At 31.7% G+C, this 18,403-nt stretch overlaps 1 pseudogene; it reads right to left on the minus strand.

Moving 5' to 3' along the window:
• LOC104869982 overlaps positions 1–17,590 on the minus strand; it is a 40,755-nt pseudogene extending 23,165 nt beyond the window's left edge.
• Positions 17,591–18,403: the final 813 nt, after the last annotated feature.

The raw sequence follows: 18,403 nt of genomic DNA on the forward strand, positions 1-18,403 counted from the left end.
AAAAAAGGATTGCAATTAATTACCTTGAAAAGAAAAGAAAAATTTCTTAAAAATAGTAAGGGACCATGAGCATGAGAAATCAATCCAGCTCCTACTAAATGGTGCAAAGAAGAATAACATAAGACTGATCAGAGTCAGTGAAGATGCAAGACAGAGTGCGGATGACATTAAAAGAAAAAAAAAAAAAAAACTATTCACAGAAGTAACGGCAGAAAATTTCCCAAGCAGGGGAAAAGAATTTGACATACAGTTAAGTGAGGCATATAGGACTCCAACTATACATGATTAAAAACAAAACAAAAACAAAACAAAAACTACACCTAGAAATATAATAGTTACAATTCCAGAAATCCAACATAACAACAAAATTCTATAAGTAGTTGAGAAAAGAAACAAATCATATACAAAGGAAAGACTATCAAAATAACCAAAGAATTCTCAGCAGAAACTCTCAAGGCAAGAAGAGCTTGGAGCAAAGTATTTCAAGCCATAAAAGAAAATAACCTCCAACCTAGATTGATGTATCCTGCAAAACATCTTTCAAAAATTATGGAGAAATAATATACTTTCATTACAAAGAGCACCTGAAAAACTTTATGAATACCAAACCAGCACTCCAAAAATGTTGAAACAATATCCTAGGAAAAGACAATGAGGATCACAGCACCAGGAAGCTTAGCAGAATGAATCCATCAGCCACTACAAGAAATTAAATTCAAATGGGAAGAATCCAACAAAAAGAGAAAGTCAAAACAAGGATAAGTCAATATATAACAGTTATAATGATCAGTGTTAATGGTCTCAATTCACCAATAAAAAGAAATACACTGAAAGAATGGGTCAAGCAGCAAGATCCAACAATATGCTGCATACAAAAAATATAAAATAATTTTTAAAGAAGCTCATAAAATAGATACTCATAGACAGTAAGTTGTAGTATGGAAAACAATTCTCCATGGGACAGGAACCCCCCCAAAAAAGCAGGAGTAACTATTCTATTTGCGGATAAAGTGGATTTCAAACTGACACAGATTAAGAGAGACAAAGAAGGACACTATATCCTTGTAAAGGGAAAAATCCAAGAGGAAGAGATGATGATTATAAATATATTTGCACCAAACACTAGTGCACCCAACTATATAAAACAAATACTAAAAGATATGAAAAATCAAATAAGCACTAATACAATAGTAGTGGGTGACCACAATATCCCCCTATCAAAAATAGATCAAGTATACAAAAATAAACAATAAAATACTGGAAATAAATCAAAATCTTGAGCACATGGACTTAACAGATGTTTACAGAGTGTTCCAACCCACAAAATCAAATACACATTATTCTTAACTGCATAGTATAATACCCAAATTCAGCCATATACTAGCTAATAGAACATAGAACATAAAACAAGTAAGTCCAAATGAGAGGAAGTTATATTATATATAATATATAAAACATTATATATTATATAATATTATATGTATTAACCATAGTGTGATGAAATTGGAGGTTAGTAGCAAAAAAAAAAAACAAGAAATTAATAAATACTTAGAAATTGGACAACATACTTCTGATAACCAAATTCAGTAGAGTAGATGGAAACAAGGTCAATAAACAAAAATCAATAGCTTTCTGGTACACGAACAACAGACTCACTTAAAGAAGAACTGGCAAAAATCTTCCTTTACAATAGCACCCAAAAAATTAAATGCCTAGTAATCCACCTAACTAAATAAATCAAAGACTTCTACTCTAAAAACTAAAGTACTCTGAAAAAAATATAGATCATTGAGGACATCAGAAAATGGAAAGACATCCCTTGCTCCTGTGTAAGAACAAACATAGTTTTAAAAAAGCCATACTTCCAAAACTGCCTCGTAGATCCATTGCAATCCCATTTGAAATCCCAACAGCATACTTCACAAACCATGAAAAAGAATTAAAAATTCATTTGTTAAAAAATAGAAACCTCGAAGAGCAAAAGCCATTCTATGAAACAAAGAAAAGGTATGGGCTATCAGAATCCCCAACTTGAAACTATACTACAAAGCTACTCTGATAAAACAGTTTGGCACTGATCAAGAAACAGACCTAAGGAACAGTGGAACAGATTAGAAACAACTCCAGACACACTCAGCAACTTCATCTTTGACAAAGGAGCCAAACATCCTCAATGGAGAATAGATAGCCTCTTTAATAAATGATGCTGAAAAAATTGTGTTTTAACTTGCCAAAGATTAAAACTAGAACTATATCTCTCACCATGCACGAAAGCAAAATTGAAGTGGATTAAAGATTTAAATATTGAAATAGAAACACTAAACCAGAGGGAAAAGAAGTTAGGTAGAACTCTTAAAGATATTGGTAAAAGGAAAAGATCTATGGACAAAATCTGTTGTGTGTGAACTAGCACAAACAAAAAGTGGGATCTCTTTTTATTAAAAAGCTTCTGCACAGCAAAGGAAACCACCAACAGAGTGAAGAAATAACCCACAATGAGGGAAAAAAATTTACTAGCTGTTCCTCAGACAAAGTTCTTTTATCTAGAATATATAAATAACTTAAAAACAAAATCAGACCTCCAAAATTTAAATACTCAATAAAAAATAAGGTGTAGGGAAAGTCGGAAGGGTAGGGGAAAGGGAATAAGGGAAAAGAAAACATATGAGAAACTGAAAAAATGGAAATAAAGTGTTTGTAGATGGGGAGGGGAGGAGGGGGTGAAGGGAGGGCAGGGACAAGGGGAAAAAAATAGAACCAAGACCTGTCATGCAAAGGTACAGGATCCCAGTGATGAATGTAACTGTACTGTATACCTAGAATATACCAATAAACTCAATAAAAAGAAAAAATAAGCATCTGAAATCAACAGACATTTCTCAGAAAAAGAAATAGAAATACTAAATAAACATGGAAAATTGCTCAATATCACTTGCCATTTGAGAGATGCAAATGCAAACAATCCTGAGATTCCACCTCACCCCAGAAGGAATGGCTGCTATCATGAAATCAACCAATAACAGATGCTGGTGGAGCTTTGGGGAAAAAGAAACTGCTCCACTACTGGTGGGAATGTCAACTGGTGCAACCACTGTGGAAATCAGTATGGAGACCTCAAACAACTAGGATTAGAGATCCCATTTGATCCAGATATTGCCCTCCTGGTTATCTTCCCAAAAGAATTAAAAGAATCATACCACAGTCATAATATGTGAACCAGTGTTCATAGCAGCACAGTTTATAATAGCTAAAACTTGGAAACAGACTAATGGCTCATCAACTGGATATTGGATTAAAAAAAGTGTGTGTGTATGTGTGTGTGTGTGTGTGCGCACACGCATGTGTTTTAATAAAATGCAGTACTACTCAGCCATAGAAAATGGGAAATTGGAGACATTTATAGCTATATTGATGCATACTGAGATGATACTCATGAAATAAGCAGGATAGATGTTAAATACATAATAGTTTCTGTGGTATGAGAAACCGAAAGTGTAAATAATGGTCAAAAGTTGTAATAGATAATGTGAAATAGGCCAAAAAGGTCCTAAGTGGAAGGGGAATTGGGAGGGGTTGGGGAAAGGAAAGAAGGGAATGGAATCAATATGCGAAAAGGAAAAAAATGGAAATAAAGTCTTTGTAAATAGGGAGGGATGGAGGGGTTGAAGGGAAAGCAAGGAAATGGGAAAAATATAAAAAACAGATGAAATAAAATTACATTTTTAATGTAAAACTTGAATTTTTTTCACATATAATTTTCCAGTGGACACAGAGAAATGTATTTTTACATAAAGATCACACATATTTATTTATGAATTATGGAAAAGCTAGCAAAATTTTAATTTTAAATTTATTAATTATTTTTTGTTCTTTTAAAAGAAAATATAAAAATACTGTTATGGTTTACATTTTAAATTTCCCTCCAAAATCTTGAATTCAGACATGAAGCTTTTGAAATATGACTGGATCATGAAGTGCTATATCCACCAGCGCATTAATCTCGTGATGAAATCATAGATGAATATAGTATTAGGAGAATGGCCTAATTAGAGGTGGGTAAGTTTTAGCACAATCTTGAAAGGAATATCTTTATTCCTGATGCCTTACTTTTATCTCTATTTCATGGTGTCATGACCTAGCAACTCTTCTCTGTCATGCCATTCTACCATGTTGTTTCTTTCTTGGAGCCAACCAGTCCTGGAGTGATCCCACTGCACAGTTCCATGCTTCCTGTCTGGAGAATAAATTTTAGCAAACTAAATCAAGAAAATAGTAGGGAGTTTATAGTCCACCAACACGTGTCTAACCTTGTCTATTTTATCATACATGAAATACACCTTTTGTAACATGCAAGATAATGAACTCTAGGTCAGACATTCTTGGATTAATGGTAAATATACTGATTTCTGGTATACATAAAATGAGTTATTTGAAAGCTTGAAAGGTGATCATCTTTTTTGCTTACTCTAGTTCTTCAGGTAGCAGAGGCCCTGCATATATTTAAAAAATAATATTTCAAATAATTTCTTTACATAATAAGATTTAAAATAAAATCATTATTAAAACATCAATATTATTTTTAGAGTATACATTTTGTGAATGCCAGTGTTTGAAAGAGTTTGCTATTCTGGAATTTTAAAAATAATATGTTGATGGACTATGGTGTATTGTATAACAGAATGCACTATGGTGTATTGTAAAATAGAAAAAACACATATTCAATATAGTTTAATTACCTCAGGTGACCAAATATGCAACGTTAGCTTAGTTGATCAACTAAGGGGAATATCAAAGTTGAATTTGTTCAAAATAAATACATACATTTAAATAATTTGTATGTCTGTCATTTCACGAACACATTTGGGAAATACTTTTTTTTGTATTTTCCCAAGATACTATTAAAAAACAATTTCAGAGATTTATTTCACTAAAGTAAATTTTCTCCTTTGATGTATCAGTAAAATAGAAATTCATACAACAAAAGACAGTGATGTATACTGAGGAGATTCTCGCACTCGTACTTTTATAAAATGATTTAATACCAATGGGCATTGCTGTTAAAGAGCACATAATGCCTTCATGTTGTTTTGCATTTCATCTGTAGGACTGCGGATCACCAGCCATAGATAACCTAATTCAAATATACTGTTTCCAAAAGCAATTCAATACTCTTTGCTACCAAAAAAGAGATAAATTTTTCTTCCATAATTTCTTATCATTATTAAATGAATTTGACTTTTCTTAGAATAAAAGTCATCATTGACTCTAATACTTTCTCTGTTGACTCTATTACTTTCTTTTTACAATCCTCAGCAACATATCAATATGTTCTATGGCAGATTTCTTTAAAATATGTGTAAAATAACACAACATATAATGGTATAATTAACCAAGCCCTCAGCAATTCTTCAAGGGACTCGCTAATATGCCACTGATGGATATCTCTAATTCCATCTTTTTCTACTCACCAATGTGTCCAATATGAAGGCCAAAATGGTCTATTGGCTTACAACTCTCCAAAGTTTGCAATTTCACCTGTTATAAAAATGAAACTCCTCACTAAACATTAAATTATTTGGTTTCTTTCCTTTTTCAAGGGTTTTCTTTGTTTCAGTTTTGTTAGTATGTTGTGATTCCTAATAATAGCATTCAACTTAGGGAGTCAGTACATATATTCTATCTTAGTTCTTTTTCTTACTCTTTCCTTCACTGAGCTCATGGGTTCCTCCATTCCCAGGTCCCCTTTAAATCTCCACAAATTCTACTTGTTCCATTTTCCCTATATTAATTGCTATGTAGATTCTAATAGAATGATGACTTAAAAATGTGGTTATGATTCACATTTATTGTTTTTGCTTATTCACATTCCTACATCTCTCTATCCTTGGTAATTTGGTAAAGATTCCTTTAATTATTCTAGATATCTTCTCTGACAGATATTTGCAACTAATTCATGTAAAACTTAGTTCCTTTTTCATCCTTTTTTATCTTTTCTTTATTTTCTTCATAGTATTTATTTATAAAGTTGACACTTTTTGTTTGCCCTTTCCTAACTGGCATCTAAATTAGTAGATTTCTGAAAACAGGAGCTATTTGTCATCACAGATAAAAAGTCTTAAAGTGTTTCTGTTACATATTAGATATTTCATGAGTGTTATTAAATGAAAAGCAATGAATATTTATGTAAAGTTATAGGATTATTACTTAATAATAAAATATACTATTAAAATTACTCAAATATCAGTACACCCTAAAGATTCCTTTAAAATAATCAGTGCTTTCCATATTATGACAACCAAATTTATTCTCTCAGCGTGTGTCAAATGTCCTATCATGATGATATTTGAACTGATGTTTTTGGCTTGTGCAATTTAACTTCCTATTGAACAACTTGAAAAATGGATGGAATAAATTATCAAAAAGTAAGCTCTTCCAAGAAGCAACATTTTAACAACTCTGTAATTTAGTTTTTCCTGTGATTGTATAATAAATGTAAAGTATAAAGTGAAATAGTCATTACTTTCTGGCTTTCCATAATCTAGTTATTGTGGATATTTTTGTCTTTTCGTGTTAAAATATGTGGATTTCATTTTTTACAAACTGGTAAAATGAAATTGCTTGTTAAATGCTATTGATGTAGTGTGTCCTTGCTTATAGTCATTGTTTTGCCATAATTTTCAAATAATACTTCAGGTCTAAGATCAGTTGTACTTAACAAATATCTCCACCTTTCCCTTATTTTCAAATACTATATAACCTGTGTGTCTATATAACTTGCTATGTTTACTGCCATAAGTAGTCCCAAGAAAGGGTGTTGATATTTATTAAACAAGAGAATGTGGGGGCATGGAGAGGAAAGGACATAAAGCCATTGAGTATTAGGACTGTCAGTGACATTTCAATCAGCCATTTTTCAAAAGCATTCTGTTTTTCTCATAGGATGTCTTTCTGTGACTTTTGTTCTATATCATAGTGTTTATAAGAAAGGTTTATTATTTATTTTATTGAATACACATTGCAGCACACAGTTACTTAGGAAGTCTTTAAAATGAATAAACATAGTCCAGAGATTTAAATGAATATTTATATTAGTTTCTAAAATTCTTGTCAAAATGATGTAATTATTATATTTAAAATAAATGTGAATTATTTAGTAATAAAATGTAACAAAGAATGCTTAATGATGAAAAATGTTAAAGTAGACTCACTGAATAAAAAGAGAAAGTAGTGATATTTAAGAAAACAAAGACATTCTGTATATCATAAAAATATGTGACATTTGTTTACATCCAATTTCATTTTCTTGGAAATTGTTTATCATGGCTGGGTAAACCATGGGAAACAAATGGCAAATGGAATTTTTATTTTAATATTGGTCAATAATAGCCAAGTTTAGAATAGCTAATTATGCAAATTCTAATTGGAAATATAATATCTCTCAACATAGAGCACATTTTAAAAAGAAAAGTAATGCATATTGTCATTTAGAGAATATTATGATCCTATGTACTATTACTGAATTTCTCTAAAGGCACATAGAAATGCTATGGAAAAAGTGGAAAGTGTTATTTTGCCCAAGGTATTTCTCTGTTTAGTCAAAGAAGCGCAATCTAGCTCTCTGAATATTGAAAAGTCCTCCTCCATGGTGGAAATCATTTTAAACTCAGAAAAAGTACATTTCAATTTTGAGGTTTTATAATTAGGTTTGCATTTTACACATATTTTCAGTAATCAAATCATAATTTCTGCTATAGAACATCAATTTGTTTGGAGAGCATAGTTTATAGTGAATATATCCCTTTAGACAGTGCACACTTGAACAACATAGCCAAATAGGCAAGAGTAGCCTGTAGAGAAATTTAAAGGTTTGTTGTTCTTACAGCCATGACATTATAATACCATGCTTCGTGCAATACTGGCTTATAATTTATGTTATCTTATCTTTTTTTAGCTTTAATTGAGAGTGAGCTCTTGGGATAATTTTTAACTTATTTTAGATGTGTATTCAAATGCTCAGCTGCAGTACTTATAACGTATTTGATAGCAATTTTTCCTTGAATACCTACATCTGTGTGTTACTTAAGATAAATATATATGCAATAGGTATAGCATTTATCAAAAATTGAAAAACAAATGAGTAAAAATGACTACAGACATCAGCAACACAAGATACAATCAACCACAGGAAACTATTATTTCAATGTCATTTCAAAGTAACAGTTCTCTAGAATAGTATAGAAAAATATTTTCTAAACTTGAAATATAAAACATAGATCTAGGAGGAGCAATGTGTCTATATAGCAGAGGATAGAGAGCTACTTGCATTTCATTATTTTTTAATAACCTTAAAACCCAAAGAAACAAATCTCCAAACTTTTGAAAGTAACTTGCTTTCTGTGTTTTAATTTATGTAAAATGTGTATTTAAATTAACATTCATATTTCTTAGGGAAGCAAAAAATCCTAGGAAATACATTAGTATACATACATTTTATTAGTTATTATTTCATTAATTGCATTCAAATTTTAGTGTAGTAACAATATATTTATCTTTTTTAAGTAAAAGTTTATCCCAACATTATATATCTAAGGATCTAATATTTCCAGTTTTTCTTGCGTTAATATTAACAATATTTTCAACATTCGAAATCTTTTCCAACTTGTAACATTTTATCCAAATAAATTTTTATCAAATAATGTAAACTCACTTATTAAAATAGATTATGTATTAATTATCATAAAGCTTATAATTGACTGGCAAGATCATAATGCTCTGATATTTTGTCACTAATTTTAAAAAGTTGATGAGAAAAATGTCAATTGTAATAGAAGTGATGCTTCATTGCGTAGAATAAAAATGTATTTTCTTGTAGAAAAAAATCACAATTCATTATTTAAAAAGAGTAATGTCATACATACATGTGGAGCTTTAATGTAAATTATGCATCTGTTGGAAAATTTTATCATTTTAAAATCATTTTGGAGATGTTTAGTTTTGTATGGCTTATCACAATTTCCCAAGATTACAGCAGTGTGGGCAATTTTCTGTCATCATCAAAATTATCCACATTAATAAGTATGAAGTGAAAGTAAATTACATTCTTCTACTCTGAGAAATGTCTATTTTTGTCTCTAATGCTTGCTAAATATCAAATGATAATACCTGGGATAATATAAAATACTCAGTAGTGCATTTAAGTCAAGAGTATTAAATTTGTTAAACAGCTACCTAATTTTAGATATCTTTTAATCACATTTCACTATGTATGTTTTATTTCTTATTTTTTAGGTAATGCAATAAACTTTATAAGCATTAAACAGTCAATCTTAACATTAAGATTACATTATATTAATATTAATGCAATACTATAATTGCATTATCTTAATGTTAAAAACATCCCAAAGTAAATTTACATTAGGCAGAAAAATATATTAACATATCTGTTTTGCAAACCTGTTTGGAAAAATTATCCAAAACTATAGAAATAATTTTTTCATCTATTTTTATTTGTTAATATATATCTTAAAAAATGTGAATGCATGTTGTCAACTAAGATATACTAAATCATAAGATTGCTTTCATGACACATTTTTAAATTCAAATTGGGTAGTTTTGAGAAAAGCATTATTATACTATCTATTCCGGAGAGGACAGTAAGTAACATATGATTTTGTAATTAATATTCCATCAGCCAAACTCAGATTTTGTCTTGAATACCTGGTAAATTTTTATCTGCTTAATATTCATTCTTATTGTCATTGGAAAATATGCATCAAATAATACCTGAGCCAATTGTTATATTAATATTTCATTAATATTGGTAGGATACATAAAATATATTATTGGTAAAAGTCCAATAGAAATTTAAATACAATGATAATATACTTATACACTACTTATTATCCTAATAAAATGTATGGTAGATTACCCTGTTTAATATTAAAATTGTGACCCACCCTGGGAGGGGGCAGCACTGACCAATAGCCTTATAGCCTGGACAGAATAAAACAGAAAGAAAGGAAGCTCTCTTCTTCCTGCTTATCATGCCATGAACAGATTTTTCTCTGCCAAACGCTTGTGCCAGGAGTACCACATGTACAAACAGTGAGCTCAAATAAACATTTCCTCTTCTAACTTGTGGATGTCAGGTATTTTCTCAGCAAAATGAAATTAAATAAGACAATAGTGAATCTAAATAATGATACTAAAAAATTAAATGTCTTTTACTATGACTGTTAAATGTACTTTTCTTTCTATTTTTTTTTGTTGTTTTTGTTTTTGTTTTTGTGGTACCAGAGGTCGAACTCAGGACCTTGCACATGTGAAGCAGGCACTGGAACCAATGAGCTAAATCTCTGGTCCCAAATGTACTTTTTAAAAGCTACCTTCCTTACTTATCAAAATAATGTCAGAGATCATTACTATCTTCTTTTAATTTATAACATTCATAATTTTTACAATATTGTATGGCCAGATATCGACCCTAGTGACTTTTGACAATGTTTTTATGACAAAATGTTTTATTTCTGTAGTAACATTTAAAAATTTAAAATCACATATTTCAAATCCTAAAATAATTGGATTTTGATTAAATTATTAGTTCATCATAATTACAGTCATTTTTAAAAACATTTATTTATTACATATTTATTGTATGGTTGAAGACATTACAGTTAGGATATAATTTGCCTCTGCCTTTATATATTTTTGATTTTACTAAGAAAACAAGAAAAATGTGTGTAAACAATTATATGTATCACTGTTTACATCAAGTGGGAAATTATAAAGTGTTATAGATATTTGTCTGATATATGGCCTTTTACTTTATTTATTTTTTCTCATTGAGTTTATTGGTACATTTTAGGTATGCAGTACAGTTTCATTCATCATTGGGATCTTGTACCTTTTCATGATAGGTCTTGGTTCTCATTTTTCCCCTTATCCCTGCTCTTCCTTCACTCCCTCCTCCCTTCCCTATTTACAAATACTTTATTTCCATTTTTTCATCTTCTCATTTTTTTTTCTTTTCCTTATTACCTTTCCCCTACCCTTCCCACTTTCCCTACACCTTTAGCCCTTTTCTTCCTATTTTTCGTTGTCAATTATATCATTAGGATCTTTGGTACCATTATAGTTTTTCACACCAGAGAAACTATTCGGTATTTATACATGCGTGACTTACACCTCAAAGAGCTGGGATTAGAGGTTCCATATGACTTTTTTACTAGTCAGGCTAAGGGATGTTTTCTGATTGAGAATGACTGATTTGTAACCTCAGTTAAGGTCTGAAGGCATTAACATTGCTCTAGGTATATGTAGTAGGAAAAAATTTATTTCTCCAAATATGGTTCTTATCCCTGGAACTTTTGGATAAATTACAATGGCATATCTTTGCACACATAATTTTAAAGGTTACTGAGATCAGGAGATTATCATGGAACATCTGTGTGGGAGTCATAGGTGCTTATAAATAGAGAAACAGAACTCAGCATCAGAAAATAAGTGGTATGAGGCAGATCAGAATGACTTTTGAAGATGCTACTTTGCTCATATTGAAGGTGCATGAAGGACTCACAATTTTAAAATCTCATTTGGTCAAGGATCAAACAGAAAAGAAAATAATCTCTCCTAGAACCTACAGAAAAAAGGTGTTCCTACCAACAATTTTTCCCAATAAGACAAAATTTGAACTGTTAACCTTCAGAATTTTAAATTAATACATAAATCAGCATTGCTTTAAACCACAATTTGGTTCCAATTTGTGAAAGCAATAATATGAAACTAATATGGTAGAAAGAATGGGATACATACACCCTGAGGTAGGAATGAACATACCAAGTTCTTGTAAATATGGTGCATCTCTGAAGAAGTTGAGAAAATAAATAATTTCCTAACCAGAACCTTATGAAGTTCTTTTTATTTAGGGGGGGTACTGGGGATTGAACTCAAGTCCTTGCACTTGCAAGGCAGGCCACTGAACCGCTGAGCTAAATCTCCGGCTTTATGAAGTTCTTTACAAGTTCTCATCTTTTGATTCCATGTGGTTTTTAGAATAAGAGTCTCAGAAATGTCATGTATTTACAAAATGTCCCATAATTTCATGACAAATAGTGTGCTATTATACTACGATAAGACTGACATTAAAATAAAATTAGAAACTGGTTGGCTTGAAATAAATACATTTGATTTCTCACATTTATGGTGTCTGGAAGTCCAATTGTAGAGTGCTGGAAGATTTCTTTCTTTTCTTGTGTCTTTCTTGGCATGTTGATGACCTGTCTTTTGCTGTCTCTGCGTAGGGTTTTCTTTCTATACACCTACATGCTTGATGGTTCCTTGTATTGCAATCTCTTCCTAGAAAGATAACAATCAGATTATATTAAAACTTACTCTCAAGGCCTCACTTTAACTTAATTAAAACATAAATGACCATATGTCCAAGTACAGATAGATTCTAATGTGCAGGATATGGGGATTTAACATATCCCTCAATTAAAAGAGCTCATAGCAAATGGTTAGAAAACATCCAATGCTATTTATCAGGTATCATGTATTACTAACAAGGTCCTCAAATTTATTACATAAAAGATGTGATCTCACCAAACAGACATGGCTGGAAGCAACACTGGAAGTATTTATGTACTACTGTTTGAAATATTGGTTTCCTCTCTTCATTGACTCCAAAAATAAGGCAGGAAGCTAGGTAAAGAAGGAGAAATCAAAGTCATGTGCGTATGTGTCATGGAAATGAGATATATTTTAAAACATGGAAATATTTGTTTCCAATACAATAAAGCGTGATCTGTTCTGACTAATATACAATTCACTGCTATTCTGGATATTCAAGGAAAACTGATATTCATTTTACATATACAATTATGCAATATCTTTTGAATAGCATAGTGTTCTTTTTTCTTGTGACTTGGCTTACATTTTTCACTATGGCAAGTATCATCTCTTACTATCGTCACCTATGCAAGAGAAGAGAAGAAAAGATAATTTCCTTCCCTGTCATTGTAGCAGGTAGAGGGACAAGTTGAGTGGCTCTGAGATACACCCAGTGAATCACAGACTCACTCTTCTGTGTATGTAAGGTGGGTCACAGCTGTATGGCCATGCGGGTACTGCTGGGTCTTCTGCCTCTTTCTCTTGGCAGTACTCCCTGCTCGGTTTCCTGGACACCATGCTATGGACATCTTTCATCCTGCACGCCCTCTCATTGCAATGTTTCATCTTTGGAGACAGGTGTTTGTGGACTGACTCTCTCAAAACTGTGAACTCAATTAAAAATCTTCTTTTTAAAATTATGAGTGTCAGGTATTGTGTATCAGCACCCCCAAAAACAGACTGATGCAGAAAATTTATTATGAGAGAAGTGGCATAATTGCTGTGACTCTGAGTGAATGATTTAGAAACCTTTACTACATCCTAGATTGGAGGTAGTGTTTGGCAAAGTTTGGTGTATGGACTACAGCAGCCATAGAATGATATAAGCAGAGCTTAATGGGCAACTGGGGTTGTGGCTCAGAAGATCAAAGAACCTATAGGGATACAGGCAGTAAATACAAGGTAGATAGGTTTCACTTCAACAAGGACTCCAGGCAACAAGAAGCCACATTTGTTACACTTTGGCAGAATATTTGTTTGCATTTCATCCATTTCCTGAATTTTTGTTTGACCGAGATGAAGACCACTGGACTAATTGGTCTAATAAAAAAAGTTTAAAGGCAACTCAATCTTCAAGCTGCATTTAAACAGTTTTGTGGTGAGAATTACAAATTCTGCAAAAAAAAAGAAAAGCAGAATTGCAAAAATTTGAAAAGTCTAAATTTTGGCCCAGAAATCATGTGCAAATTTGAAACCAAAGGAGGTAGAATTGCTGAAGAATTTAATTTGGCACCATTGAAAAGAATGTACTTTGTATAAGAATAAGAAAAATGCCTTGAGGACAAATCAAAAACCAGAAAGACTTCATTCATTTAGGTTGATATAAAATATTATAAAAATAAATACATTTTAACATATACATTTAAAAGTATGGATTTTTACTTCTATGTGCCATCATTATCTCAGTGTTCTCTATTTATTTATTTATTTTTGTGCGGGAGGGCTGAACTTGGGACCTGGAGCTCGCAAGGCAGGTGGTGACACCACTAAGCTAATTCCCTGTCCCAGTGTCCTCTCTTTAAAAAGTCCAAGCCTGATGTCTTGTCATTTGTCTGTATTTCCAGCACTTGGAAGGCTGAAGAAATAGGATGGCTGTGAATTCAGAGCCAGCCTGGGCTACATTGTGAGTCAAAGGCCAGCCTGTAGTAAATAATGAGTCTCTGCCCCTCCCCAAATAAATAAAGTAAATAACTAAATAGTGGAAATAATCACAAATTAAGTGCATTATGTAAAACGTTTCGAATGCAATAGGATGGGATTTCTCTTAATTTATTTGTGAATATTTTATTTTTAATTTTAAGTAAGTAATTACATTTTCTTATAAAGTCGTACATAAAATATTGTTTGTCAAAACACACCAATATTCTTCTTCATAGTACACAATAATATAGAAAAAGTTAATTCGCAGTTGATTCAATTAATATGATAAAATAGTTTATTAGCAAATGCTATATCTATATTTAGGAATATAATCAAATTCATGTGTGTGCATATAACACTTGCACGCCTCTGTACCTGTGTGACTGCATGGAGGACAACAGCAGATAAAGCTACCAACCAACTTCTATATAGTGCCAAATACACAGGCATGATTTTACAACATGAGCAATTTTTTTTCTCTCAGTGACATGAATAAAAACAAAACAAAGGTTACATTATCTAGGCAAGTCTATGTAATGTGTGGAACTTTTAAGGAAAATCAACATATTGATTTTGAATGGTTTCTGACTGCAAGATGATGTAAAGCGTATTGGTTCTGACTATGGATATATAGTAGTTGTCATAGGGTGTGTGATATGCACTAAACATTGCCTCCAAGAATTGCTGCAAATGATTTTGGAAGACATAATAGTTTCTATTTCAGTATATGTAACACTTTCAATAGCCATGCAAACAGTCTCTCAAAATAAAAATGTAAAAAAAAATTGAGAAAATCATTATGTTATAAAAATTCACAGACGTTTGAGTCCTGAAAATACCATCATGGAGAAGTGTGAGTTGACATCCAATGTGCACTAGGATTAGTGGGTGACATATATGAAATACTCAAATGCTTACTGACTAGGTAGCAAGTTGAAGCTGCAAATAACACTCACCTGAGGTCACCTTTTCTTAGAATATTTAAATATCTCACTAACATTATGATTAATTTCATTTATCTTGGTATTTGATTTTTTTCATATTTCATTCTTAGCTGGATCAATGTGAAGATGCAAATAGAACATTTGTGGATTTTTAGGTTATGTATGTTCTTTTTTGCTTCCTTATTTACCCATAGCAATCTAAATATTTTAATCAATATTTATTAATGTGTGTCATAGTTGCAATGTAATATAATGTCAACTTAAATTATATTGATAATTTATACAAATGTGTAAAATAAGGCACACATATGCGCATATATGTGATGTACTTGCATCTGTATTTTGTATATTATAAAGCATTTATTAAATTTCATATTAGTGTGATTATATACATTAGCATTAGGAAGTGAGCCAAGCTGCGGCCTACAATTGCACTACTTCACCGGCCTTATTTATTTATTTATTTGTCTTTTTTTTTTTTTGTCTATTTATTTATTTATTTACTCATGTACATGAAAAAGAGTCTTGCTATGCTTCGTTTACTTAGAAGCTGTGATTACAAGAAGCTGTGATTACAACAGTGTGCTTTTGGAATGGAAAAAAATAGAAATGGCAGACAGGAAAAGGAGAATGCACATCCAAGTAAGAAAGACAGGGAGAGAGAGGGAGAGGGAGGTAGAGAGAGAGAGAGAGAGAGAGAGAGATTGGTTTTAGCTGATGTGTGCATTTGTTCCACAACCATAATTTTGTTCACTAAGTACCAAGGGTCAGTCTAGGACCTTCACAATAAACTCTTCTTAATTTTTAAACCAGTACAGGTTAATATGTGTTTCATGTGCAACAAAAAAAATGCCCTTACTTTTTCAGAGTTACTGCAGAGATCAAGTGGCTTAAAGTAGATGAAAGCACCTCATAAACTGTAAAGCTCTGTACAAATATATAATGCTATTATCATAATGATGATACTTTCCTAATGTTGACTCAGTACTCACAAAAACCTTTGTCTCCTTTATTCAGTGATTTTTAATGATTAATAGGATTCACTTAATAGTTAAAGGAGATATTTCCTTGCAATCTTCAGATCCAAAGAAAAAGTACAGCTATAAATGGATTTGAACCTGAGAATTTCATTGTAGTACCACTGTGTGACTACAGGAAAGTTTTAAATACTAGATACTATCTCAAAGATTACAGAGCTTTGAAAATGAATTGCTTAATATCTATGGAAAAATCAAAAGTTTTACAGAAATTACTGCATATTAATTTTAAAATATCATGCTAAGAAGGAAGAAAATTCTGAAAGTAGTCATATGTATTAAATATCATTTTGTATGCATAAGAAATAAGGTGTCACTGAAGGTAGCTTTTGGAGAGCAATTTTATTTACTAATAATTATATAACTAAAAACACTATGTGTAGTATTCACACAGTATTGACTGATAAATGTGTATTTATATTCAAATGTCCTCAGATCTTTGTTTTTGCTAGTACTTTCAATTGAGTTTCGACAGTGGATTTTGGGGTTCAATATATCTTCATATTAACATTTATAGTTGTTTCTTATAGATTTGTATATCTCATAAATCAGAGTAAAATTGAAACATTATTTAAGAACTCATTGGCTTTCTACTAATTATAATGTGGATTACTATCACAAATGCTACTTTAATAACTGTCTGCATTTTACACATCCAGAATGTATGCTTATTTATAAGCTATTTTTCACTCTTCTCACCATCAGAAAATCAATAAGCGTGGCCAAAGACATAAGAAGATATTCAATTACTTTAAACTTCTAAAACCAGCACTTTATAAATCAATAAGTAATTAATTATATCTATTACAAATGAGATTAAAATAGTACAAATTAACCACTTTAATCTCTTCTTTACAAAAAGGTGGCACAAATTTTTAGGAAAATATTAAAATGAATTTTGGAGAAATGAATACACAATAAATAAATGAGTCATTAATAAAATTTTATAGCTAACGAGAGTGAGCTGATGTAATTAATGTGAGTATAATGTCAATTAACAAGAGTATGCATGAACCAGACACCAAGGGCCTGGTAATTTACAAGGTTTCCTTTGACATAGTCAGAATAGGCAAACAGGTATATCTAATCACTGTTTATCATCTGGTCTACAAAGTAAAAGCATTATTGTGTTTCCTCAAACACATACCACTGCAATAAAACAGAGCTTGCTTTAAGCCCATTATGTAGAACTCAGTTAACTTCCCCAGTCCTGAACCATTGATGCACCATAATCTATGATGAAATAATTTCCACAAACAAGTGTTTGAGTAATGAAACATTCCCACCATTCCTGGTCTCAAGCTCGGGTTCCTTTGGCAATGACAGGATCTGTATGTTTTCAAGGTGAGAGAGATTGTGACGTTGCGTCCTTGGTTCTCTGATTTTTGGAGGAACATGACAACGGGCACACGTTTACTGACACTGCTCGTTTTCCAACCAACTATTGCGTGCCCATCTGAAATAGTTTGAACATGATCACTAATTTTAGTGACTCAAATTCTGAGTCACACATGCGTGTGTGTGTGTGTGTGTGTGTGTGTGTGTGTGTGTGTGTATATATTGCCTTTTTATGCAGATAAATGATTTCATTTGGAGAGAAGGGAGCAGCACTGGTTTTAATACCAGTTCTGTAAGAGCCAAAAATAAAAAATTAAAAGCAGGCTGGGGATTTGGCTCAGTGGTTCCGCTGCCTGCCTTGCAAGCTCAAGAGCCTGAGTTTGATCCCCGGTACTACTACTACTACTAATAATAATTATTATTATTATAATTATAATAATAATAATTATTATTATTATAATTATAATAATAATAACAAATAAAAGCACATTCTGGGTTTAATCATTATTAAAATATATATATGAGAAAATGAAAAGATTGGAATTTCAAGTTGAAATAGAAAATGATGGGTGCTCCAGTAGCCTGGCTAATGAAGGTGCGACACACCAAAGTCCAGTAGCGAGCTACAAGGACACTAAAAGGGGCGTGCAAGCTGCCCATAACCGGTATGTAGAAAGCCTCGTTGGCCACACTCGCTGCACCCCTCTAGTTCCCCAAGGACTGATGACTTTCCAGGCTCAGCCAATCTCTTTATGCCACCTACATCCTTTCTGCCCG

Source organism: Fukomys damarensis, unplaced genomic scaffold, assembly GCF_012274545.1.
Source record: "Fukomys damarensis isolate Sample0158 unplaced genomic scaffold, DMR_v1.0_HiC HiC_scaffold_6, whole genome shotgun sequence".
NCBI lineage: Eukaryota > Metazoa > Chordata > Mammalia > Rodentia > Bathyergidae > Fukomys > Fukomys damarensis.